General features: G+C 38.3%; 1 protein-coding gene across 1 annotated transcript in view; it reads left to right on the top strand.

The window, feature by feature from the left end:
* MRPS28 (mitochondrial ribosomal protein S28) overlaps positions 1 to 25,649 on the top strand; it is a 79,858-nt gene extending 54,209 nt beyond the window's left edge. The window contains exon 6 of the mRNA XM_085561641.1: positions 25,358 to 25,649. The gene's annotated coding sequence lies outside the window, so the exon portion shown is untranslated. The remainder of the gene's footprint in view (positions 1 to 25,357) is intronic.
* The last annotated feature ends 1,056 nt before the right edge of the window (positions 25,650 to 26,705 follow it).

The following is a 26,705-nucleotide window of genomic DNA, read 5'->3' as shown; positions in this document are numbered from 1 at the left end:
TTTACAAGAGAGGAATTAAGGGAGTTTTTGTCTAATAGAGTAGTGGAAGATAATATTATTGGCAGGGAATTATTTTACCTTTGTATGTAGAGTATTGATAAAAATGTGGCATGTCACACACTGATGTGTTCCCTTTCATTAAGTGTGTTGTGTGAATGACAGGGACTTGAGTAGGAAGCACTAATTATCAACCCCAGTTTTATGTATAATTGTGCCTATAATGAGAAGTAAAAGTGGTTTGTTTACTGTGTGCTTCAGTTCTGAAACATAAAAACACAGCTAGCAGCACAATGAAGAGCTGTCCTCATAAATACACTCAATCTGATACCAGAGTTGATACCAAAAATTGATTTTGTATTAAAGCAGTGCATTGCAGGTATGCGTATGGTACCAATTATTTAAATGCACATTTTATGCAATATTCTCAGTTTGAGGGAGAGCCAGAAGAAGGATGGAGGAGATTGAAACCACAAAAGCCACCTGAGGTTCTTCAGTTACGCCATGTGCTGGTTATGCCATGTGATAGTTCTTTGTGGTCTCAATCTCTTATGAGATTGTGATGGGGAGGGCTTCTCAGTGGAATGGATTGTATTTTGGCAGTCATTGCTCATGAGCATGATGTGTTATCTGCTGGCTGATGTTTTGTGTACAGCTGTTGATGTTTATGTTACTGCTGGTTTATCTGCAGTAGCAGTATTACTGAGCAGGAGGTAGGCAAGTATGAATATGAGTATGAATGCTTCCTATGAAATATGGCATCTTTCAGGAAGGGCCCATCTCTGAGGTTTTTTTCTCTTTGTCTTCTTTAACCGTGTGAAGAAAAGTGAAGGATTTCTTTATCTAAAAAATTTCTTGATCAATTTATTTCTTCTCTTAATAGTGCTGTGTGGAATAATCCAAGGGGACATGGAATATTTCTGATTATTTAAAAATAGACAGTTTCCACTGTGTATCTTCTTTTTGTGGAAGCATTTGAAAAGCCAAGTTTCTAGTAAGTTAGTTGCTGTATTCTGCCAGCAGCCCTGGGAAATGTTAAGTTGCATTTATGCCATTGCCCAGACAGTAATTGTATATGATTGGTTGAGAAGAGATGTCAATTTCCAAATGGTTTCCTGGACATTTGTTCAGAAACTAAGCCAGAATCATAGAAAGGTTGGTCACCTCAGCTTAAGCTAAATGAAGTTTGAGTTGTTCTGGAGAACTGTGGAGGACATGGTATTGGTACTGTGGATTACACTGTGGACCTGAGTCAGAGGTACCTGACTGCATGGAAACTTAGCAGTTGTGCCAGCCCTGGGCTGGTTCTCACAGAGGTCCTTTGTGCCTGAATCAGAGTTTTCTAACTTAGGAACATCCACCTGGTCTCACTCTGGAGATGAGACCCAAAGTTAAGAAGTGGCACAAGAGAAAAAAAACTGCTGGGCTAAGTTTCTTATCCTGTCTTCTGCTCTCAGATTCCCCTCCATTTCTGATTTTTGTGCCTCATATACTGAAGTCCAGTGTAGATTCTGTGATTCTGAGATGCCTCCATCTATTTTCCAGTTCTGTGCCCTTTCTTCCTTTCCAGCTCAAAGAATCTGGTCAGTTCTGTTAGCCCTGTAGTTGCACTTTCAACAACGAAGGGGATTGGAAAGCCCCTTATGCTAGTAATTGCATGCAATTTCTGTACCAGTTTGAAGATGTAACTTGTCCACTGTTTGTCATCAGCTGCGGGATGTTGATGGAGATTGCTTTTTCCTAAAGCAGTAAAAGCTGCATACAGTATTTATGTTATGCAGTAAATACAGACTGCTACATCTGCCTACTGAGTCAGAGCAGAGAAACAGGGCACATTTCTCTAGTTTGTATGTGTTATGCACTTTTTTTCATGCACAGGCATGCTCAAAAAGCAATCAAAGAGATCCTTATAGCTGTTTTCAAAATCTGACCAGACACCAGGAACAGAGAAGTGCTTCATTTTCATCTTAAATTTTTCTAAGTCCTTTATATTGTTTAATGAACAGAAGGAATGGTATTTGTGTAACGAACAGCTATGCCATGCTTTGAATTGTTCAAAAAGATAGAATTCCCTATTTCTTCTTGGCATTGGTAGGGTATGACTATATTAATATGCTTCGCATTCACAAATGGAAATAATTTTTCAGGATCCTATGAGCAGAGAGGCATATTTATCCCATATTTACATCAGTTCACAAATGGGTAGCTAAGGATCAGAGACTGAGGATGCAAGTATATATTGTAAATTCTGGGAATTATGATTGCACAGCTTGAACCATTTCATCTTCCATTTCTCCTCTTACTTTGATACCTAGCACTCTTCCTGCAGCTGTATGAACCAAGCAGCTGCCTTTGCGATCAGAGCCAGTATTAGATACTGGCCTGTGCCTCCAGCACTTTTCCTTCAGCTGCATAGGCAGGCAGGCAGCTGCTTTTATGTATTAATATGTGGAGTTGGCATTGGTTATTAAGGCAGCTGCTCGGCTGCCCTTACAGCTGGAGGAAGGGTGTTTCCTACTAGGAACAACTCATAGGAGTGGAGAGACTTCAAAACAAGGAGGGTATGGCCTGGCTTTTCATCTCTAAGCTATATTGCTTAGGGCTGTGAAACCGTGTGATTTCATTAGGAAGTGTGTACAATTAATGGAAGTAATTGAATACGTTGAAGTTACCTACCTTTTTTTTCTTCTGCATTTTATGGATTTGGACTGGTGACAAAAGTCACCATGTGACCTGATTTTTTCTAAAACAGAAATGTTTATATAGCGTAAATTTAACTGACTGAGTTGAAGTTTTATACTGAATTTAAAACCTGGTAGCTCTACCTCCTTTAATTGTATAATTAGTGTCTGTTCAGAAAAGTTTTAACATCTTTTTGTGATTTTCATAAAGAGAGGTAAAATGGGAGCTCATGCATGTCTTTCCTGGCTTGTAGCGCTTGGCTGTTTGTTGAGGGCACTTCTGTGGGGTTTAAAGACTCAAATGAGTTTGAACCTTAAGCTCTTACTTCTGCACTTATTCAAAGAAAAAGACTGAGGCTTGCATTACTGTTGGTGCAGCCTTTGACAGATGAAAGCTCTACCCTGCTGTATTTCATCTGGGTATCAACAGCCAGTGGCAGCTTCATTTTAGAAGGCCTTGTCCATATGAAATTTCCTCCTGTCAAATTCTCAAGTAACATAAGGCTTAGATGAAAAGAAGAATGGGGATTAGTGAAAAGCCTGAAAGTACTGTGTGTGACATAAAGCCATGCCATCATTGGTAAGTGACATAAAGCCCACAACTAAGCTACTTCAGACTTCCTGGACAATGTTGAATGGAGTAGCAAAATTGTGCAGAGAGCACTGAAGTGCTTCTGGAAAAAGGAAAGCAGTGGAGAGAGAGTAAGCAAGGCAATATTTAATATTCTGTTGAGTGGGCAAAGCAGGCATCAATGGTGCAGCACTGTGCACCTCTTGAGTATCTAGCAAGCTTTCATATGGGGCTAGTGAAATAAAAGAAGTCTTTGAGGAGTAAATAGGAAAGCGTGAGAGGACCTCGGTGTTGATGGGAGCACGTTCCGCTATGGGACTGGGAGTCCTGCGCACCATAAGCTGCTCTTGGAGTGTAAACAAACACCTCTTGGAAGAGTGTGGCATGCTTTTCCTTTGATGTTGCTGAGAGGTTTTGAAGTATGCGTAAGAAGTAGTCTTCCTCTTTTTCACACCCACCTCCTCACACCACATAGTTAAAATTAGTTTCTCTTCTTTCCTATGGTATTTGCAATATGTTGAGTGAAAGTGTTTTCTTTTTGTTTTTTGGTTATAATGAAAATCACTTCTCCCTTCAAAAGTCTTCAGACCAAAAGTTAAGTTTGTCCAATACTATTTTTAGGTGCCAATTCAAAGAAACATTATTATTGAGTGTAATTTCTCCTTTGATATACAAATGAGATTCTTTTGATGTGGGACGGTTGTTCCCATAGCAAAGCAACTCTTCAGGGCAGTTCATTATTAGCAAGCAATTGTTAAATGTATTCATGTTTGTACCATGTAGGCAAAAGTGATTGTGGTGCTCCCTAAGTAAGCTTGTCTCATACCCCGTGGTCTGTCTCTCCTGTTACTGATCCTGCTGAATTCCGTGAGATTTTGAATACTTGGAATAAAATTATCCACTGTCATTTTCCCTTCCTGGTTGTTTATTTTTCCTTCTGTGCTGGAGAAAGTGCCAAGCATTTCTGAATCTATATTGACTTTTTTATGTACTGTTATCCTGTCCAGCTTCTGGACAATACCTTGACATTTGACAGGGGTGACCTTCATCAGGGAGGTACCTCATGCTACTTGCTTGATAGTCCATGTAGACTGAGCTAGCAGACATTTGGACACATACATGGGTGTCTTTAGTGTCTACTGGTTCTTCTCCCAGACCAAAGGCAACTGGAGCACTGACAGTGGAAACTCATGTCCTACAGCCCTGTGAGGAAGGATTGATAGTAGGCAGGAAGAAACGGTGATATCTAGACTTGTTTTATTTCTCCTGGTCAGAAAAAGAATGATTTGCATTTCACAGTCCCTTGATCACTGTGCCAATTGTCAGTCATATGATTAGAGAATCAAGTACCATTTTTAGTGTCAGATGGTAGTTTGCATGGGGTGCCAAGAGTAACAGCTAGTAGTAGTGCTGATCTTCCCAAGGGAAGAAGAGAAAACTGAACTGGGATTTAGAAGAGTTAGGCTCTTCTTTATGCTCTATGCTATACTTCTATAGCAGTAAAACCACTGGTGTTGAATTAAACTTGAATGTTTACCTAAGGGGCTGAATTGTGAATGTTGGAGATACTTTTTTTTCGTTTTTGTCTTCAGCTTTTGGAAATATTTTTTTTTGCTGTCTTAAGTTTCTTAAAGCTTTACTTCATGTCATAAATACCAGAATTAACAAAGTATTAAAGGGAGTTTATTTCAAGATTTCTTTTTTAATAATTTCAATATGAAAATAATTAGTGCATGGATTCAAAACCTATTTATAGTATAGAAGATGATTCAACATACACAGTCATATCTTTTGATCTTGGCTGGAGGAAGAACAAAAAATATTGGCTTGGTTTAGACAATTAGCTTAGATATTTGGTAAACAAGTTCAGCTGTTAGGATGGTGAAACTGTCAGAGAGCTTACCCAGGGCCAGTTGTAAAAAAATCTTTCCTTCACAGAAGATTCTTAAAAACAAGTTAGATGCATTTTTCATCGTGCTATGTCCTTTGGTGTAAAAGATAAGACTTGATGTCTCATCCAATTTTTAATTTCTCTGATTTTGGTCAAGTATTTAGAAAGTTGCTGGTCATTAAAGAAGATTTGCTTTTGAGACACTTTGAGGCAAGTACAGTAGAAAATCCAGCATTTCAATAAAGTGCAGCAGACATTTCAGAATTCCTGAAATATTTCTTTGTGCAGCTTGTAAAATACTTTTTTCTAAGAGTTTGTGTTACCTTGCAAGTGATCTAGATGAATAAGAAATGCTCATAAATACAATCTCAAAGTAATCTGCTCAACTTCTTTTGTAAATGACCATGAAATAAGTAGGAGTGAGATGGGGAAGCATTTGGCTGAATTATTGATACAACTGTTACCTGGGATTGATTCTGCCACCTCAGTTTGATTTTTTCGTTTCAGTCAGCTCTCAATCCTTTCCATTTGCTCGATAAATGTTGGGAAAAGCTGAGGTGGTCAATCATGGGACCTTATCTCTGAAACAATTTGCTGTCAGGCTTTGCTAAACTGCAACTTGAGTAAATATCTTCTGGCTCACCAAAGACTTGTGCTATTTAACAAGAAATAAGCTTTTCTTGTGGTTTCTCAACTTCTGGCCCTCCAGTTTCCTGCTTTTTCATCTATGCTTCTTACTGAAGAATAAACAATACTCACAGCTTGTACCTGGGTTGTTTTCTGTTCAAGTTTGAAAAAGTTAGGGGGAAAACCCCAGAAAGATGTGAGCATCCAATATCACAATCAAATAGCAGTATCTGGTACAAGCCTACACACACACTGTAGTTTAATTAAAATCTATCTCTCCTTTAATACTTGTGTGTGCGCACATGCACAAACCAGTTGACTGCTGAAAGGAAAACTCTTTTAAGAAGGTATATTGTTGTCATTGAATGTGTTGGTTAGTCATTGCATAGAAGCTCTTTAGAAATCAAAATCAGAAGTAAATATTGAAAATGCTGAAGAATAATTAACTTACTTTTTCCCCATTACTTAGTATGACACACTGTAGCAGCTTGAGTTAGAGCAGTCATGCACCCATGTGTTGGAGGATACATTTTTCAGGCTAATACACTGTTACTCTGAAAAATCTAAATATTTTTAATCTTTTCGAGAATGCAGTTTAGTTACCTGTGTTTGATATCAAACAGCTAACATGTATATTACTGCACAACCTGTGCAATTACGGTGCAAAGCAGTTTGCTCTGAAACTTTTTATTTTACAACATCCACAGAATCACCTAAGGATAAATCCCAGTGGTTTGAATATTAAGTTCTTAAATTTCACTAGTCCTCATTTTTATGTTGCCTTTTTTTTCTTTTTTAATTTACTTTGTACAAATTTCTACAAAATATTTGTTCTATACAACATTTTTAGTCCATTGTTACCTTGACAATTATGTTATGTATAAACTTTAAATGTAGCTGTAATCAGAGTGCTACTTATACTGCACTGTCAAATGATAGAAGTGTTATGAATTGTTTTTTTTTGCATCACAAAGATGGATAAGCATGTATTTGACATCCAGGCTACGATGACAGTATTCCAGACATATTCAGTATGTACTTCCTTGGTCTCTTCCCCAGTCCTTCCAGCAAAACTAATTTAGTTTTCTAAGTGAGGCTGCAACAATCAAATTATGCCTAGTAAAGGTAGGAAAAAAAACCACTGAAATAATTATTTGGGGCCAAATCTGTTCTCTGTATCTTTACAAAACATGATTGTGGGGCATTAACTAGTCAGGTGGCAAAAGGGAACCCTTGGACTTCCCAGAGCCACTTTGCTGTCTCTGTTGCAGCACCAAGGTTATTGTCTTACCATTTCCCCAGCTCTGCGGTGGCTGGTCCCCCACTGCCATTCAGAAATGATGCTGCTGTTTCTCTTGCCCACAAAAATTGCTCTTGGGATAGAGAATCCAGTGTGCAGACAAACCTAAGTCCCCCACCAGGGATTTTGAGTTTCCAGCCAACAGTCATTGCAATGCTAGCTGAACTCTAAAACTTCTGTGACTTCTTTCTGATTTTTACTGTAGTTGGTGAAGCAAAGCCATCAATCTTGAATTTATTTGCTGTTTTATTGGGTGTTAAGTGTGGCAAATTGCTAAAATCCTATGTTAAATAAAGCTGACTTTTTAGATATTAATTTTTTTGTATATTTGTACATTAAGTTTTACTTATATATTATAAAAAGTACATTTCATAAATCAAAATTATTCCTATGCAAAAAGTGACACTTTAAGGTTCAGTAATTACTCATGTATTGTCATATCATATTACTGGCAAGTTTTGATCAAATCTGTTCTGCCTATGAAAGACAAAACAAATAGCTTAGGTTTTGTAAAAAGAAAGTGCAGTGTGCTTTAAGTGCAGTGTGCTTGTTACATAAAGGAGGTGCTGAAATAGTGTCAGCCTCACTGGAGTTCAGTTTAAGGTTTGGGTCCATCAGGATAGTGGTGCAGGGGTGGTGACAGCTCTGGAAGTGAATCTCTGATGCCAGGTACTTATGCACTGTGTCCTGGCTGCAGGTAAAATTTCTACAGGTGATAAATGGCTTAGCAGGTACTGATGATCAGCCCTGTAGCAGCCTAAACCTGTACCTGCCTCCTGGTGCTCAGCCCTGCTTGGGCTCTGTGGGCATTTCGTCACCCACATAATCTGAACTTGTTCCCAAGTATAAGAGAAACTAAATTTGACCTGGGTGACAGAATGCCTATTCTTGCTTTGTGTGGTCATTAATGTTATAACTAACACCACTGGCTTCAAACATGATTTACTACAGCCAGGGTATTTTAAAATGCACAAGTAAATCCTTTCAGACTTGATAACATTTTATGGAATTGACACATTAATAGGTAAAATAGTTTATGTGTAGTTTTTACTTTTCCTTATGTGAGAAAACTTTCAGAATGATTGTTTCCACCCCCAAGAGTATTGCGAATTGCTTGGACCATCAATACTTTCCTTAAATCTTTTGTGTAGTACAATAAACCTCCCTGTCCTTTTTATAGGGAGAGTGGTAGAATTTCACCTGCCATTTAAAATGCAGATAATACATTGTTTGGAGAAGTTTATTTGAAAAGGTAGGTTAAGCTGGAATGAGTCATCAGCAGGGTGCTCTCTGTGTGTGCATGTATTGGGAACTTGATACTGTGGGAAAGCTGCAAGGCGCCTTCTAAGGTGATGGAAAAGAAATACTGTACCACAATTAGTTTTACTCACAAACAAGAATAGGATTTTGTTATCATGATTAATTGCGTCTTACCGTGTTCCACCTGTAGATAAGCAATAACAGGAGCTGGAATTCTTGGACGATAGTGAGAAAGAAAAGACTAGCAAAGTGAATGGTACGGAAGCAGTCTTGAGGTCTCCCTTGCTTTCCCTAGGAAATATAACTACAGTGTCCAGCTTCTGAGATAGATGGAAATGTTAAGCAAGTCCCTTTTCAGTGACAGAGCTTATTTGAAAATGGGTTGGGACAAGCCTGTTCTTTGTTTTATTAGTGTTACTGAATCTTTTGTATAAAGTTGGCATTTGAAAGGAGGACTGCCTTTAGTACAAGATCAGTTTCTAACATTTTGGGTTCCCATTTTATTCCAGGCTTATACACTTTCAATATTCCATTGGTTTTCATTTGCTTTGATAAGATCCCTCTAATATCAAACACTGGAAAAACTTGTTGTCTTTTGAGGTAGGGTTAGGTAGCGAGATTTTCAAGGCAGTTTGGGAAAGAAACTCAGAGTAAAAGGTTCAAAATAGAAAACAAAAAGGGTGTGTGACCTGGAGAAGTAGATGGAAGGGTGATGGGTGGATGCACTGGGCTTCTTTATAATTTTTTCCACACAGTAATTCACTGGCAGAATGTATTTAGTTTACTATTCCAGAACATCTTCAAAGCCTATTAAAATAGAAAACTCATTCTTACTTGTCAGAAACTAAAGGTGAACGTATCAGACATCATTAGTTTGCTGTAAAACAGTTTCGTGCATCTATAAAAAGGCATAGTGAGTTTTATAAGTTTTTGAAGTCTTTGGATTATTGAAATATATTTTCATTAATTTTTAAGAATATAAATATAAATGTTCATTGAAATCTTTTGCAGAGAAAAATGGTGGAGGACTTGAATATTACTTACATATTATCAAGAGCTGTGTGTAAAACATACAGAATGTACAGCAGTTGCGGGTAACAGACAGAAAATGAGACAGCATCTTAACAGGTTCCATTTTCCAGTTCAGGAATGTGGGATATAGACCAAGGTGCTTGGTCTTCTAGGAGCAGGTATGAGTATTGGCTAGGAAAAAAAGTTCTCACTGAGTGCTTGTATCCCACAACGCCAACTAGAGAAACCTTTTGTGCCATTTTTAAAATCAAAAAAAATGCTGATAAGGAGAAGGGAGGTGACAAAGGAAGTTATATGGGGAGTTTCAGTTAAAGTGTCTAAAGTTTGGAGGAAAATACAAAGAATAGAGTGGAAATGTATTGCATTCCTAAAAAACTTACTGCTCTGAAAAACAGTCCAGCAAGTGAGAGACATTACCTCCTTACTTTGTTCATTTGTTCTTCATTATTTTACTTGGGTTTGGGAGTTTAGTTTTGTTTTGGTTTTTTTAGCCCCAGTTCAGCAGCCACTTGTGCAGGCACATTGCAGAGCTGTATGTGTAATCCCACAGAAATCAGTAAGTTTATCCTTGTCAGAGACATGGACCACAGCTCTTACAGAATTCAAGCACTAGTTTGCAAATATTTCAAGATTTGCTGTCTGTACACATTTGTACAATACTTAATACAATCACACTCTGGAGCTGGAACATAGTTAGCAATAACTACGAGGGGGAAAAGGAAAATTCTTAAAAAATCAAATTATTTTCTTGCAATTGACTTACATTTTCATCTTGGTTTTATGAGCACTTACTACTTTCACTGGAAAATGCAAAATAAGAATTGTAAAATATTGCCTGTTCATACACAGATTCTGTATTAAGTATTTATTTTTATTTTCTGGTAATTTTTATTCATGCATAGAACAGGTGAAACATTTTTCTTTTGTGCATTGTAAGCTCAAGTAAGTGCTCCAATTTTAGTCAAATATTTAGTTGTGTTTTATCTAAATGAGTTTTGACATCATTCTTTGCAGTCACCTCTTTTCCAATGTGATAGGGATGGAGATATCCAGTTCATTCCATTTGCCAGGATCTCATGGCTGTCACAGGATGTTTTAGGAAGGACATCCAAGTGGTTCCATGCAGATGCTGGCACCCACTCACCTCAAGTCCCTCCAGGTGTGGGCTGGTTTTTTGCCAGCTGTGTTCTAGCCATTCGCATCCCAAGCTCCAGCAGGACGTACTGGCTGACGTAGAGCTGACCCTTCCCATTCAGGTGTTATTAGACCTGGGTGAGTAGAACCTTCTGGACAGTGGAGCTCAGTGCAAAAATGTGTAATCATTCTAGATTTGGCAGGGTCGGGGTTAAATAAGAGCTAAAACGTTTTCCTTGTCCTGAGCTGACTCTCTGAAAAGCCACTTCCACTGTGCCCTTTGGAGCCCGTGACAGTGGGAGTCTAGTGCAGCTGTATCAGGTGTGGCATCATAGAGAAGCAGTTCAGATCTGTGTGGTTGGGTAGTCAAGAGGCTGTCAGAGGTATTTGGACTAATTCCACACCCAGGGAGCCCTGTCAGACCTGGACTCTGCAGCTGAGTCCTTCCTCTCTGCATTGAGCTTCCTAGAGTGCTAGACTGGTGTTTCCAAATCCAGAGTAAAATTCTGTGGACACCTCTCCAGATGACAGAACTGTTTTATTCCCTTGCTTTGTGGACAGGAGTTCTAGGAGCTCCTGTAACTCAGTTTTTAGTCTGGAGAAGGCACAGTAAGATAACAGTGCCTACTGTTACCTGAATATTGTTTTTTTGATGTGCAACAGGTATGTTAAGACCTGCCTATTTTGCTGAAGCATGTTCTTAGCAAGGTGAGTGTTTGAGAGGAGGATTGAAAGGCTGAGTTTTATTTCAGATTTGAATTTCCTGGCTCCATTTTCCCCTTCAGAAGGATGGGGATGTAATTTCAGATCCTTGGTTAAAGAGTTACAAATATTTGGGGAAACAGATAAATCGCTGCTAATTGATTCCCTGGCCTCATGCTCCCAGTTTTGGAGGTACTGGCATTAAAGCTGAGTCTTAAAGCAATTTGAGTTAATGGTCTCTGTCAGATGATTAGATGGCATCACACATGTTGGAACAGAGTAGCTGGAGAATGGGCACGAAGAAAATGAGAATGTGACATTAGCAGGCACAGCTCCAGGAAAAAAAAACCTTACAGTTTCTTCTGACTTTTGAGTGTAGCCAGGTACTTGAACATATTTAAAAGAGGCTGGGTCAATACAATCCATTAGTCAAGAATTGTTGGATTTTTTAAATTTTAGATTAAGTATAAAAACAAAATAAAAATGCTTACTGGTAAGTGATGGACTTTGCCCTCTGTAGAGGGACTTTTTATAATAATTTTCTTCTACTGGACTGGTTTTCATTGCTTTACAGCATTAATTTCATGGTAGTGCAAGTTTGTAGTTTAGATTCTCTTATGCTGCTCTCCAGGTGACTGACCCAATATTCAGAAAGCCAGTAGTATTTGTACTTCTTTTGTATTATTATTTTTTCCTCTTTTTTAAGCTTCAGTTTGTTAATAATCAAAGCCCGCGAATGCATCCATCATGTAGGAGACATTTTACTATCTGTAGCTCAGCATTTCATCCATTTCATTATTACAGTCATAATAATTTATGATAAAGGGCCAAGTAGACCCAGAATCCTCATATTATTTGATGAAATGTGAATGTAGGTGTTTAATGCTTAAAGAAATTATTTCTGGTAAAAATGAATTCAGGCTAAAACTAGTCATGTGGGAGAAACTTAACCCTTTTCACTGGGCTTGGGGAAGTAGCTGATAACTGTTGCGGCTGTTTGACACCCTTGTTCAGATTGAAAAAATAAATTAAAAGAAGGAGGAAGGGAATGAAAGAACATTTCCTTACCATGCAGTCACACAAGCTATTGTCTGTGAGCTCCCTGCCCCCATTTCTTTCACCCAGGCACACACACACACGCACACAAAAAGCCAATTTTGTGTCCTTCTGAGCACACAGATGTTCCTCTTGGCATCCCTACAGTATGGATAGGGGTTTTTTGCAGGCACAGAATGTGAGGCTTCTTTGTTGGAGACAAAGTGTTGCCTGTGGTGGGAATTGCTGCAGTGATGGGAAAGTATCGTAATGTATTGTTGGATTACTGTGTTTTTTACCCCAGTAGAGACAGTACATTAAAGTAGCTTTGTGGGCAGTAAATTGTTTGAGCCAAGCCTGGCTAATAACACCCTCTCCTTGGCAAGCAGTCACACAAGGTATGGTTGGCATAGTTTGGATGGTCACAGGATTTGTCTCAGGCATCTGCAGCAGCTCTGCTGCCTTGAGTACAAGTCTTAGCAGCCGCATGTGGTGAGCTAATGAGAGTGCTCTGACCATGGAGAGAGAGCAGTTGTACTTTCAGCTCTTCATTTCTTAGTGTTATGAAGATTTGATATGATATAGCCTTTCTTCTAAATTATTTTTAGGATATCTGTTCTGGAGTTTCTGAATAAAGGGTCTAAGAAAACAGCTTAGGATGTTTAAATTAATTTCTAAGTAACATTGGAAACTAATAGCATTAAGTGTTTGTATACATTAAATTTGTATATAAAAGAGAATTCAAATTGTTTCTTGTACTAAAGTCTGCCAGAGAACATTGTGCTTCTTTGGGCACAGCTGATGACGTTGTGTACCTAAAGCTCTGAATCCCACTCTTTTATTGTTGATAGTACTAAGCATGAGGAACACAGACCTGGGGGTCTAGATTAAATTAAATTTATTCATATAATGTTATTTTTATCTCTATTCTTCAAATATGCACACATTTTGTCATGACTTTGACTCTTTTGGTTGACAGTTTTGTACTCCCATAATAAACCTCTGATGTGAAAGGTCTACTTATGTAGATGCAGTTGAAAGATTGCACAGCTTTAAGTTGGTCCAAAAGGGTCAAAAAAGAGCTTATATGTGAAAAATCCCTCAAAGAAGCTGCTACTAGGAAGAATTTGGAGGTGGGACTGTAGAGGGAAAGTTACCTGACTCTGTATAATAATCATTAATTCTTTTATTTCTCAGTTGTTTCCTCTACTGACAGAATCTCTATTTTTTGCTTTCTCCCCGAAGTACCTTTATCTATCTCTAATTTTCTCATTGTGGAGAAAATTGTAATAATTTATGTTTCTGTAGTTCTTTCGTCTTTCCACATCTAGGGAAAAAATCCCACAGGCTTATTTGGTATTTTTTCTCAGTGCATGTGTGTGTGTTGTGTTTAATAAGAACTTAGTAGTGGTTTTCTATTGAGCAGAAGACAATAAAGTAGTTATAGAGGAAGGCATAAGCCAAAAAAGTAGATCGGGAAGATGACTCTAGTCCTTCTACAGTGTCACAACAGTTGTTGCTAGTTCATTTCCAGGTGTATTCCCCATACTGAATGCAGATCTGCTGTCATGATTACACCTACTTTTTTGCTATTTTAAATAAGCTTTTTTCATCTTTGAGGCCTATTTCTTGTTTGTCTCTCCAATTTCACTGAATTGCATAGACTATATTTACTCTAAGCTTTACCCTCTCCTTTCATTCCCCCTTTAGAAGTTGTAAGCATGCTTCTGTTTCAGTGTTAGTGTCCCCTAAACAGAATTCCCTTTAGAAGCCCTTCCCACCCTTCTGCTGTCTTCGGTGTTAGGAGCCCAGGACACGTTCTGATGTGGTACCCAGAGGCTTTCCCTGGAGGCTTCTCCTTGTGTACTTCCAACCTGAACCTGCCATTTTGGCCTACATGTTTCTTTTGATTTTTCCAGCACTTCATTTCTTCTTTATTGCCTCCAAAATGAAATTTTCTGAAAATTTCCTTGTGATAGTTATGTTCAGTGATAGTCCATATTTCCTTAACCTCAAGCATTATTAGTGCTAGGTCAACCTTTGTAATTTCTAGTATCTTAATAGTCTGGTAATACCTTGTTTCATACTCTTTGGATGTTTTTTCCCTCCATTTGGCATTTCTAAAAGTTGCCTTTGGGAATCTGAGCTTACTCCTGACATTGTTGGGTGCAGCAGGTGAGTGGCCTGTTAGGTGATCTTTCTCATTGGCAATGCCTTGCCTAGACCCATGAGGGTTTTCATGGATGTCCTGTATATGTTTTCCTCATTCATTTCACAATTTCATTAAGGACATATTTTAAAAATCCAAAACACATTTGAACACCATCCCTCCCCCAACTCTGATTAAGATTTATTAATATGTTAGGGGTTTTTGGCAGAAAGTGGACCATGAAATATTTGCTCCTCTCAAAGGTAAGTGCATAGCATTCTGCAGAGAAGTGAACCTTCCCCATGGTTCACACTCCTACTTGCCATATCTGGAAATCAAACTGACAGTGTCAAACTGGTAGCATTTTTAAGGCACCATTCCCCAATTTCCAAGATTTTCATGTTGTCTCTGAATAGATTTTATTAACTGTGAAAACCAGTGGCATGAATAATGCAAGTGTTAGCTTACAAAGAAATGTTCCTGACCAAATCTGAAAATCTTCCTTTTGCAGGAGCACCATGAACTCTTTCTCATGAAAATGTCTGTTCAGTGTTAGTCCGTATTGTTCACTTTTAAAGTAAGTAGCTGAGATTGTTCTTGAGGCATTCGAATAAGTGGATGCTAACAAGGAATTGAAATGTCAAGAAATATTAGTTGATATACCTTAAAATGTTGGGTAATGTTCTCTGGTGTAGAAATGCAGGCATTTATTCCAGATGTGCACACTCGGTGATGCTTCAAGATGGTTTAAGAGCACTGGAAGTAGTTAGGTTTATAATCTGTTGTAACAATGGGACTTTTTCTCTGCCAGATCTCATTTTATCCTCTTTTAGCTTTTTCAGACCATACAGTCAGGCATTTTTAGCTAAAATCCGTAACTGAGTGTCTTGCAGTTGTCTGAGCAATCTGCATATGCTGCATCTTACAGACCAACTGTTACATAAATATGATTTGACTTTTGCCACAGTGAACAGTAAGAATGAGCAATCCAGAGGGCAGATGTGATAGGCAGTGCTTTGTGCAGGCACCAACAGCCACAAGGAGGTTGGGGAAAAGCTGGGGAACGAGGAGGTTCAGGGAAAAGGCTGGAACTTTTCAGCAGTCCTTTGGGAAGGAGCAGTCCTCCCTTGGCCTCAGCTGATTGATAAAGAGGAACCATGTGATAACCTCCCGCTTCTCTTGTCTTTGAGTCCCATCCAGTTCTTCATCCTTTTCTCTCAAGCCCATCAACTCTCTCTACAGACCTCACCCACATTCTCCAAAGTTTACTCCTCAACCTCTATCTCCTCCAGACCCCTCTCTCCCTGTCCATTCTTCTTCTGAGACCCCAAATCATTAGTGCCCATCTTCCATTAGTGCCCTTCCTTCATCTTCAGCACCTTTTTTGTCTCTCCTGTTGCATTCACTTGCAACTGAGAATTCAGGTATCTACTTCAGCTTTCAGCAGCTCTATTTTCTGTCTGTCTTTGTATGCCAGCCCTGACATTGACATGGTTACCAGCACTCACTGCCCCTGGAACAGCCATTTTAGCTGTCCCTACATGTCTTCAGCATCCAGCTCTCCCAAGAAAAAATAAATCCAATTTATGGCTATGATGAGGTTTAAATACAAATAAAGGCTATGTACAATACTTTCCATCAGTGCAGCTGGGAGCATCAGAGCAGACTTAGATGATGTGTCTGCAAAAACCTGCTGACAGTATGTGAATTATCCTGGTTTGCTGAGGATTCTCCTGTGTGACAGCTGCTCCAAACTGTAAAAAGTTTAAGGGTTGAGCACCAAAGCTGGGTAGGTTTCTAAATTCATTGTCATTGTTCCCTAGTATCATTACCCAGGTAGTAAGGGGGAGTCTGATTTGAATTTTGATAAGAACCATGACTGAATTATCAAAATGTACTATTTTTAATCCCTTATAAGAGAATTGCCAGGATGGCTGGTGCGAGGAGATTAGAATCAGCTGAGTGAGAAAACTGAGAAGCACTGCCAGAAAAGGAATACAACTGAACTGAGTTGGTACTGGTGAGAGAGAAAGTTATGATGGGGTAAGAAACTGCAAAGGCTGGCTGGATAAATGGGCTGGAACTAAAATGAGTGAGGAGGCAGTAAGTAAGAGGGGGCAAGAAAATATGTCTAATAGTTTTTTGTGGAATAGAAAAAGAAGATTGGAAATGCCTGGTCTGGGATCTCAGGGAGACAGTGAGAGGCCAGAGAAGTTGTGATTTAGGAAATGGAGTGGGTGTAGAAAGGGAGTAATATTGAGACCACATCTATGAAGAAAATGAAGACAGTATTGTGGAAAGTGAATTTGAACTGTGGAGGGCTGAAGGTTTAGGACTACATGCATGAGAAGTATCTGACTGAGCCAAGGTCTCAGCATGGGAAAGAGGAGTAGGAATTGGTATAGTGATTACTTGTGGAAAGATGGATAGAAGAATGTGAGCTAGAGCATGCTTCACATGAGTTTGGTTTCTTGGGTTTTTTTCCACTTGGGTACCTTTATCTTTCATCTTTCGAGCAGTTTGTCTGGCTTCTGGTTCCTGTAAGCATAAAGGGCTATGGGTTTTTTTAGTGTTTTCTAAAATCATTGGCTAATTTTGTATATATATTTGAATATATAGTCTTTATTTTTTTTAACATTTTGTAAGTTACAAAGCGGTATTTTGATCAAAATAGTTAATTTAAGAGTTTAAACAGTAGAAAAAACAAAAATTTGGACTAAAGACTCAGATTTATTTTTTCTTTCATTTTCCTCTCATGTTAAAGGAAATTCTTTAAATTATAGACTGAGAAAGCAACTGACATAAATTACTGTGTGATGACATGACTATATCTGATACAAGTTCTTAGATGACAGGAGTCACCTCTTGCAAGTTTCATTTGTCAAAGCTTACCTCTCTGTGCCATGAAGAAAAGGTTACAGCATTCATCTTTGATGTGATATGAAGTACATTTTAAAATACAGATTATTCTGTGGATTACTTCCCTAAAAAAGTGAATGATCCTGTACCAGAAGTTTTAGTGAATACAAATTGATTCTTGCAGATACTGTAGCAAAAGTTACAGTAAATTTTTTTTTGCTTGTTCTAGTAATTAAATATTGGCTGCTTTGAGTTTTGTTTGAATTGAGGACAAGCATGTTACTTTTAAGAAATGGTTTACAAGTAAGAAATTCTACCAAGACTCTGAATGTCCAGATGGGAACAGAATTAGATTGAAATATTTGACACCTTTGGCTGTATTCTTTTGCTGTCACAGACACAAATGCCATTGATTATTGATACCATGGTAATAGCAGAACTTGACAGTGTCTTCACAGTGGCTTGTTTGATGCTTTTCTGTGGCAATTATCAAACAATTCTTGTCAGCCTTTGCATTTACCTTCTTTTAGCAATAGGAATGAAAACATACATGTTTCATTCACCTGTGTCTGTGCCACCTATGACTGACACCACTGTCTGGCATCTCAATAGCCAAGTGTGAAGACTCAGGGAAGAGTGACAAGATCCCTGCACTTGAATGAAGCTGCCAAGGCTTGACCAATAAATTACATCTTTGAACAGCTCCATAAGCATAACTAGAGATATTATTTTACCCCCTAATGATGGGGTGGACTCTCAGACTCTGCTGCTTGTACCAACCTGTTTAGTAGGGTTTTTTTCCCCCAAGTCTCCATACATGCAGTGACATTGGCATTTCTGTAAGCTCCAGTTGTCCAGGGGGAATATTCAAGTGCTTCAGGATGTTTTTCACATCAGCATCTAGTTAATATGCCCCACCTCATTGTGTATTTATTTCCAATTTCTGCTTTAGACGGTGGTCAGTGTAAAGTAGGGTTTCGCTTTGGACTTCCTCAGGTGCATAAAACCTGCTGGTTTTAAGGATGTTTGCCGTAGGATCTGCTAATGCACTGTTGTTCCAAAACAATAGGTGACAATGACTGTTGCTTAAGTTGATAATTTCACACACTCTTAAAGCATTCTGCTAAATGCTTCCAAGAATATGAGAGGCTTTTATCTGCTTTTATCTAGCAGAGTAAGCTAGACCTCTGCTTCTATCTAGCAGAGTATAGCCTGTTTCCTTGTAGAAGCATGGGTTTGGTAGAAGGAGCAAAAATATTCTGAAAAATTATTAAGCAGGTGTCACAAGCAGGAATAGCTCAGAAGAAATGACAGTGTGTTTGCTTTCTTAATTCAAGGAAAGAGGAAAACAAATGGAGTAGGAAGCAAATACAGCTGAAGTGGTAATGGGTTGATGAGTCACAATAATCGAGATTGCATTTTCTGACAGAATGTAGCCAGCAACCTTGGAGCATTTTTGTGAAGTGTTTGATTGCAGAGAACAGAGATGCTTTGAAAATCCTATTTTGAGCATCCATCCCTTATTTGAATGACTGGATGCTGTGGTAATAAATAATGGATGAATAAAATCTAAGCCAAAAAGGACCTTCAGGTCATCTCTCAGGGCTTCACTGTATCATAAGACATGACATTTCAGCAGGTTATCCTGAACTGAACTAGCACATCTGTTTTGACATCTCTTCAGCTGAAGCCATCAATGGCTGAAAAGTCTCAGGGCTTGGAGTTTATTCCTATTAATTCATCAATATTATTTGCAAATTGTCATTCTCATCTACATTAGTTGGACTTTACTTTCCTGATTATTGCATGCTTTTCCCAGACAGATTTAAGCATCTTTCAATACCAGTATTTTCTTTCTGTATAGACAGCTCAATCTTTTTAATAACAGATCAAGATCTTTATGTGGTTATTCATTTTTATGCATATTCTTTGTCCTCTCTTTAACAGCCTTTAAAGAAAGGCAGTCAGCAGGATACTACCCCATGATACTGCTCTCCCAGTATCTCTTCAACCATCCCTGTTCTACTCTGTGCAAAATTGACGGTACCTTTCTGCTGCCATCACTGATCTTTCTTCCATCACTGCTATGTACAAAACTGGGATTTGGCCTTTTTGCCCCAGCATTTCTTAGGAGCTCATTCAGAGGGGGAGGGTGTGTTATGACTGTTGTCTGGACCTGCTGGATGCAGGATTGCTGCCCCTATCACTACACGTGCAATGTGTGCCTCACTGCAAAATCCACTTAATGAGATGTAGATTTTTACATAGAAATGTGCTGCCTTCAGCTTGACAGCAGTCTGCTTTTTTCATCCATATTTTCTCTAAAGAAAAATTTTGTGTATACTGGCAATGAGGGAGTATTTTCTGGGAAGTGTGCTTTCACAGAGCTCCTTTGCTGTGGGGCATCAGAGGATGACCTGTACAAAACTCATACAGAACTATGCTCCTTAAGCCAGCTGTAGCTCAGGCAGCATCTGGGAATGCTTCAAAACATTTTCTAGAAACAAAATGGATTGTTCCACACACAGCTTTGTTCCACACCAGCTGCACTGCTTTGCTGCTGGCTGCAGTTAGTTAGAGGTGGGTTTGCTTCTGGGGATGCTTCATCATTTCAGTATTACTAATGAGGAGCTACAGGGTGATTTTGAGTGGATTTGAAAGGTGGTAAGGATGGTGAACACAAACTCTGGAGAGAAAGTGGTGGTCAATTTATTTCACTACCTTCGCTGCTCTTGTATTTTTTCTGAGGTTGATAATGTGGTGTCTTTCACATAACAAAAAAAAAAGAGAAAGTGAAAAGGTTTCAAATTTTGTAAACTCTTCTGTACTGTGCTAAGGCACTGAAACAAAACCGCTTGAATAATGGATCTGAAAAACACACTTTGAAATTCTCCGTGCAAAAATGAAAGGCATCAAGACTTCTGATGGCATTCACTGAGAGTACCATGGCTCAACTCTAACCATGTCTTTGGAGTGTTTTATATTAATTGATTTTGTATGGAAGATAATCCAGGGATTCCTTTCATTGCAGAAAGCCATCACTAGACTGTGCTGAGGGATATTAAAAAATAATGATGCAAAAAGTGTAAAAAAATCAAATTGAATTCTCTAAATTACACCTCAGTGTAGGAATTAAACCCCAGGTTTAAGAGTTGCCTTCCTACTCCTATCAGAAATGCACATTCCTAAGGGATGGGACAGAGTGCATGGAAGAATGGACAGTGGATGAGAATGCTCATACCCAGCCCTAGCAAGTTCATTCATCTTTGTATTGCACAGGTTATGGTTCCAAAAGGAGGTAATGGAGACTGAAAATCCTTAACAAAGTAGAGGATATATGAGCCAAAATATTCTGATTGTCTCAAAATATCAGTCCTATATTTTTATACTATGAAATAGAAGGTATCTGTGAATGCACTTTTGAAATGAGTGGGAAATACCAGCCAAGACCCAGTGAGACTCAACCATTTTTGTAATTGCATTGTTATTTTTGTAGCAGTGTTTCCAAGAATAGAAGCTTTGTTGCCCTCAATTTTAAACTAATAACTTGAGTAGTTTTAATAGAAATAGGACTGCTTGCTAATTTGCGATCACATGCTGTTTTAAATACTGGATAGTTTAACAAAATGCTTTAATGTCTACAACTATAATTTAGAGTTTGAATAAAGTTCTTAATGCCATTTAGTAATAAGGATGCTTCCTTTGCATGTGAAATTGCACACCTGCAAAACAACTGTCCCATTTTCTTGGCTGAAATTGGTATAATTAGGATCCTCACTTTTAGTTATAGCCTCTTTGTTTTAACATGCTCATCACTTTCCAAGGCAGCTCCATTAGTATACCTTTTGCTGTAACCTGGAATGACTTTTAAGTTAAAAAAACATTCCCCCTCCCACCCAGGAGCGAAATATGTCATTCCATATCCTCTCCCTCCAGTTTTATTATGTAAAAATATTGGGGTATTTTGTTTCTTCATGTATCTTTCACATAGGAAAATTACTTTAAAATTACAAGTTTAGAACCTTGACTGAAGAGTTTGGGGAGTTTTGGCTAAACCCTTTAATTTACCATTAAGATTTTGAGAGATTTAAAGCTTCAGCGCAAAAGTGAAAGGATCAGCATAGAGACCAAATTGCAATAAAAGTGATATAAGCAGTCAGAAGGAAGCTTCCAAGTCACTTTAGTCTGAAAGTGCTCACTGTTCTACTGATATGATTAGCTAATAGAAGACCTACTTTTTGTAAGTTAAGACACAGTAGCTTCATATTTGCATGCAAAGATAATAGGTCCTATTTTTAATGTAGTAATAGTGCATGAACTTTAATTTTTGTATTTGTTTTTAAAATTTCTTTAGCACCATTACCAAGGCTGTGCTGTGTGTATTCTCTGTGCTCTTACATTTTGTGTTACATTGGTGATGTGTAGTTGCACAGACTCATGGTTCAAACAAGAAAAAGGATTTTTATTTTGATTCTTTTCTAGTTCATGACAGTTCAAAAATTACAAAGAGCACTGAAGCAGTTATTTGGGTTGCCTCTAATTTAACTACATGTCATCTTCTGGAAGTGGATGTTTGAGGGAAGGTATACCTTGTACCTAGTTCTTTGCCCCATCCAGAAGAATTGGAGAGAAACCTGCAGGTACACATTTAAAACAGAGAAAGCTTTTTGGGACCCCTTGTTCCTTGGTTGAAGTTCAGACAAAGGCTTCTGATGGTGCTTCAGTGGGTGCTCTGGACATTGGCTTGAGAAGGGGTCATGGCTCAGCAACAGCAACCTCTGGATTCCCACCTCTGAATGTGGGTTTTAGGTGAGATCCTTCCATTCTAAACTGGGGTTCCCAAACGGTTAAAATTCATAGCTATTGTAAATAAATTCTGTGGAAGTGGATCAAGCTTTGAGTCTACTTGCAAAATAATTTTTAAAGTTCTAGAGAAATTCTTATACCTTCATTTATGAATATAACTAAACACCTTTGTCTACTTCTCAGTGAATTTAATACTTTTACCTGGCAGTAGGAAGTGGTACGAGGAAAATACATGAATCCTTGAGAAACACAGGGCTCAGGGGTTGGGTGAAGGTCAGTGGTACCTGCTGATGGTCATTGGATAAGATGATCTTGAAAACCAGCATTGTTACTTAAAAATAAAGCAAGTCCTTTTGCACAGTGGAGCAAGTAGATGGTTTCTTTACTTTTACACTGGTGTCCTGTGTCTCCTAGGCCATTATTCCTGAAAATAATAAAATGCCTGCTTTGTTTTTAGGTCCTGCTTCAAGCTTCTGCTTTAACCATGGGATAGTTTTATCTGTTTCAAGGATAAATACCTTTGTGGATAGAATATGATTGCTATACATAGAGCAACTTATCATTTCCTCTTGCTCTAAAATGTGGTGGATAGACCATCACTGCATGTTGTGATTGTGTTTCTGCTTTTTCTACATCATCCACATACTCTTGAAGTGTTTTAGCTGTAGGGAACATCTGTCACAAACCCAAATGTTTATATTCATATAAATTGGCAGTTGTGTCAGCTCTTCAAAGAGATGTTCATCGTGATCTTTTTTGTAAGCAGATGTGCTGTGACTGGAAAAGCTTCTTTAATAATTAAGTATGATTAAATTATCTGGAATCTCTTCCAGTTACTGAAGCAGCATTGAAGATTGTGATTCTTCTTACAAAAATACAATTGCTTGGATTTTGCATTACAAATGTATGCTAAAGTCATGTCTGGAAATCAGAGCAAAGTTCTCTTCAGACTGTACAGTGAGCAGAACTAAAATCGGGGCAGTTGTGCTTCAGATTATTTATTTGTTTATTTTCTATAAAATTAAATGCATTAATAATGATACGTACAGTTTCTTCATGGATTTTCTACTTTTAAAGGCTTGATTAGAAAAAAATTAGCTTCATGTATTCACTTGTAGGACATCACAGTAGTCAAGCAACCTGCCCAAAAGGAACTGATGCATGATGAAAGTATTATTTTGTATTTCAGTTACAAAGATGGAGTTCAATATCTCTCCCACTGTGGGCTGTCAGATAGAGAAAGAATTTCTAATTCAATTTAAACCTCATTGAGTTCGATCTCTGTAGGAATGTGTTGGACCCTGAAGGCAGTGTTCTCAACAGCCTCCTGCTATAGGTTATTGGTGAGCTGCTTTTCCTGTAGGAGGAAAGAGAGATGAAAAAGGCAGAGGGATGACTGGTCTTTAAAAATTTGTTACAGAACCACTAGTATTAATATTAAGTTTTATTAGATTTTAAATATATTAAGATTCTTTTAAAGCAGCACAAAATGCTGTAGTTCATACATTTGAGTTTAGTGTCAGGTTTTAATAGTTTTATGCAGTCTTTTTGGCAATGTTTTCCTCTTCTTGGCTCTATTGTATATAATATAGTTTCCGAGATTTCTACACAATTTGCTTATGTTTTCAGTGCTTTTTTGTCACATGCTTTACTATTCATCTATTCTTTGTGTTTTTCCAAGCCACCTATTTTCTCATTAAAAGGTATCTGCTCCTTCTTTTCTGTATCCACAGACCATTTCTCCCTCTCAGATTTTTCTCTCCCTCTTATTTTGCCCTTTCTCAAAGCCTAATCCTGCCCCCTCCCACACTGATAAAGGCAGTTAAGTCTGATATTTTATGCTGAAGATATTGTTAGTGATCAGGATAACTTCATGGTTAGAGGCAAAGACAACCCATCTAGCCAGAAGCTGTTGGTATGGTGAAGGTTTGGTTCATGCTACAGAATTTTCTTGAAATTTCTCCCATATACCCAAATGGCTAAAACTATTAGTCAGCTGATCTTCATTTAAGATACTTCAGTGAGGAGCTTTCCTCTTCATTCCCCTTCTTATCCCAAAACTTTTTTGGGGACCTCTCTTCTCAATGAGCCTAACGAATCCTGGAAGATACCATCCACTTTGAGGTCTTATGCATTGTCATTTGTTTTGAGCAACATTGAAATGCTGCACATTAGGTTGTTAAATAATTCTCATCAGTTGTGAAACTGTTCTGTTTTGAAATGCATATATTTCACAGAGAAAAGGACAGAATTGATCCCTTCCAGCTATTTAGGTAACAACCAAACAAAAGCTGTGTTCTGTCTTTGGTAGCTGTGCCATACTCTTCACTGCAGCAGTGGATGCAGAAATGGAAATGCTGCAACCAGACTTCCCTATTACATTTTATTCTGTTAGTAACTGGAGAATGTTTCAAACTATGTCTTGCTTTTGCTCAAGGTAGTCAAGCTTGCTGCATCTTCAGCTCTTTCTGCTTTGACTGGGGAAAAAGAAAGCGCAACTTGAACTTTCAAAAGAAAAATAGTTCTCAATTTTATTGCTGGGCTTCCATCAGTAGCTCTCCAGGTGCTACTGATTATAAAACCTGTCCATATTTTAATAATCTTCACTAATTTGTCATTGCCATCTTAACACAAGGTCTGTTTTAAGAGCACATTGAACACTCACATCTTCTGACTTAAAAGGAAAAGGAAAGAAAAATAGAGAGCATAAGACAATAAAACCCAAGCCTGTAGAAAGAATGTTTCATTACAATAGTTGTGGGGTTTCTTTTTAATTATATGTAATAAAAAACTTACAGATGATGCTCACTCTTTGGATGAGGGGATAAGACAAGAAAAGTTCCTTGCCTGAGGCCTAGGTTTGGAAATCTAAACCATAGTTAGCTGGCATTGTACTTTTTGATAATAGCAATGTCACCAGTGATGTAATGATGACTTTTCCTCCCCTTTGATGATATGTTGTCCTGCAGATAATTATTGGCATGATAGCAGATGATACAGTAAAATATTATGATGGAAGACACAAACAGTTTCCCATATAATAAACTGCTTTTTTGTAGAGTCTGCATTCCCACAGTGGGATCTGGTCTTCGATGGGCAGGATTGTATCAGCAGAGACTGTCTCTGTGGTTGTATAGAGTGTGTCCTAGCAGTTTTAGAGCTGATGACATTACAACAGGATTGGACTTCATTGCAGTGCTTGGTTTTCTGTGGGGCTGTTGCTTAGATCTGCAGGGGGGAGAGAGCCTTAGGAAATGCAAGACCAGTGTTTAACAAAACTTACCTTCTTCCTCCTCTCTCCTTTTCTTCACAGAAAATATCAGAGAGGAACCCGGGTACGCCTGAGACTGCTGGATCTTGAACTGACGTCCAGGTTTTTGGGGGCAGCCAGTGACACAACATTGCTGGAAGCTGATGCAGTGCTTTTGGGACTTGCAGAGAGCAAGCAAGCAAAGCAAAAGGAGTAAAATTACTGCAAAGATATGTACTTTGTGCTCTAAAACTTACTACATTAATTAAATGCTTCCTCAGGAAATAAATGAAAATTTTCTGTCCACTTAGTCATGTAAAAAAAGAGGTCAATAAAATACAATAGGCACATTGTACCTAGTTCTTGTCCCATTTGTATTCACTCATCTATCTAGCTCTTTGCCTTTAGATTTTAAGGTGAAGGTTAACTGAATGTGTTCATATTCTTGTATAAAGAATTTCAGAGTCCATCATACTATCCCAAAGGAATGGTAATTTTCCGTGGAGGAAGTCCAAAGCTTGCTGTCATGGTGCTGCTTTTAGGATGGTGTTTCATACAGAACAACATCAAGGGTTTCTGATTTCCAAGTTGCAGTGCAGGCTGTTTTGCTGCTGATACTGGGTTTACTATCTGTTACACTGCATCAAGCTTTTATCTCCATCTGCATGAGGAACTAGAGATTATTCTTTGCTTTAATCAGAGTTCCCATTTCCAATGCATGTGAGTAAATTTTCCCTGGTGGTTCATAAAAATGGAAAGAAGCTGTTTCAATGAAGTTGGCCAAGTGTAGGTCTTAGTTTTCTGTGAGTATATTTAAGATAAATATAGTGGGTGTTTGAACACAATAACCAAAGAATTATCCTATGGTATTTCCTATATATTTTTGGTGTTTTTGTTATCAAAGAACGCTTCTTTTGTTTTCTAATATAACCAAGCCTGAATTCTGCAGTCATTTGTGATCTGGATAGTGCCTAGCAGGTGTGCTGAGTGAAAGTAAAATTTGCCATTCCTACCACTGAATTGCAAAAGAAAGCCTGTTTAATCTTAAAATATTTTTTCCCAAATGTTGGAATGAAATGAGGTTTGTTAGGATAGTATACCTTGTTTGTCTGCAGTGACTGTCCAGTGACAATGTGTTCCTTTTATATGTATGTTATTCAGCAGATTGCACAAAATTCAGCAAAACATACACTGTCTTAAGCATGTATTACCCAGATCCACTGACACCTTATCTTTCTGCTGGAGGAGGCCATGTGAGCAGTGATGGGGCCACTGGAGGATGGTGTAGCTCCTTCTGCCTCTCATGACTGATGTCTCAGTCCCATGAGGGAAGAGGAGGTAAGGGATCCCTAAAGAAGCAGGGTACCAGAGAGCCAGTTCCAGGTTGCCACAGCTCACACATCCCTTCCCT

This window comes from Lonchura striata, chromosome 2, assembly GCF_050655825.1.
Source record: "Lonchura striata isolate lonStrDom1 chromosome 2, ASM5065582v1, whole genome shotgun sequence".
In the NCBI taxonomy this organism is placed as follows: Eukaryota; Metazoa; Chordata; class Aves; order Passeriformes; family Estrildidae; genus Lonchura; species Lonchura striata.
Note: the sequence above shows the minus strand (reverse complement) of the source record. Positions and strands in the feature narration are given on the sequence as shown.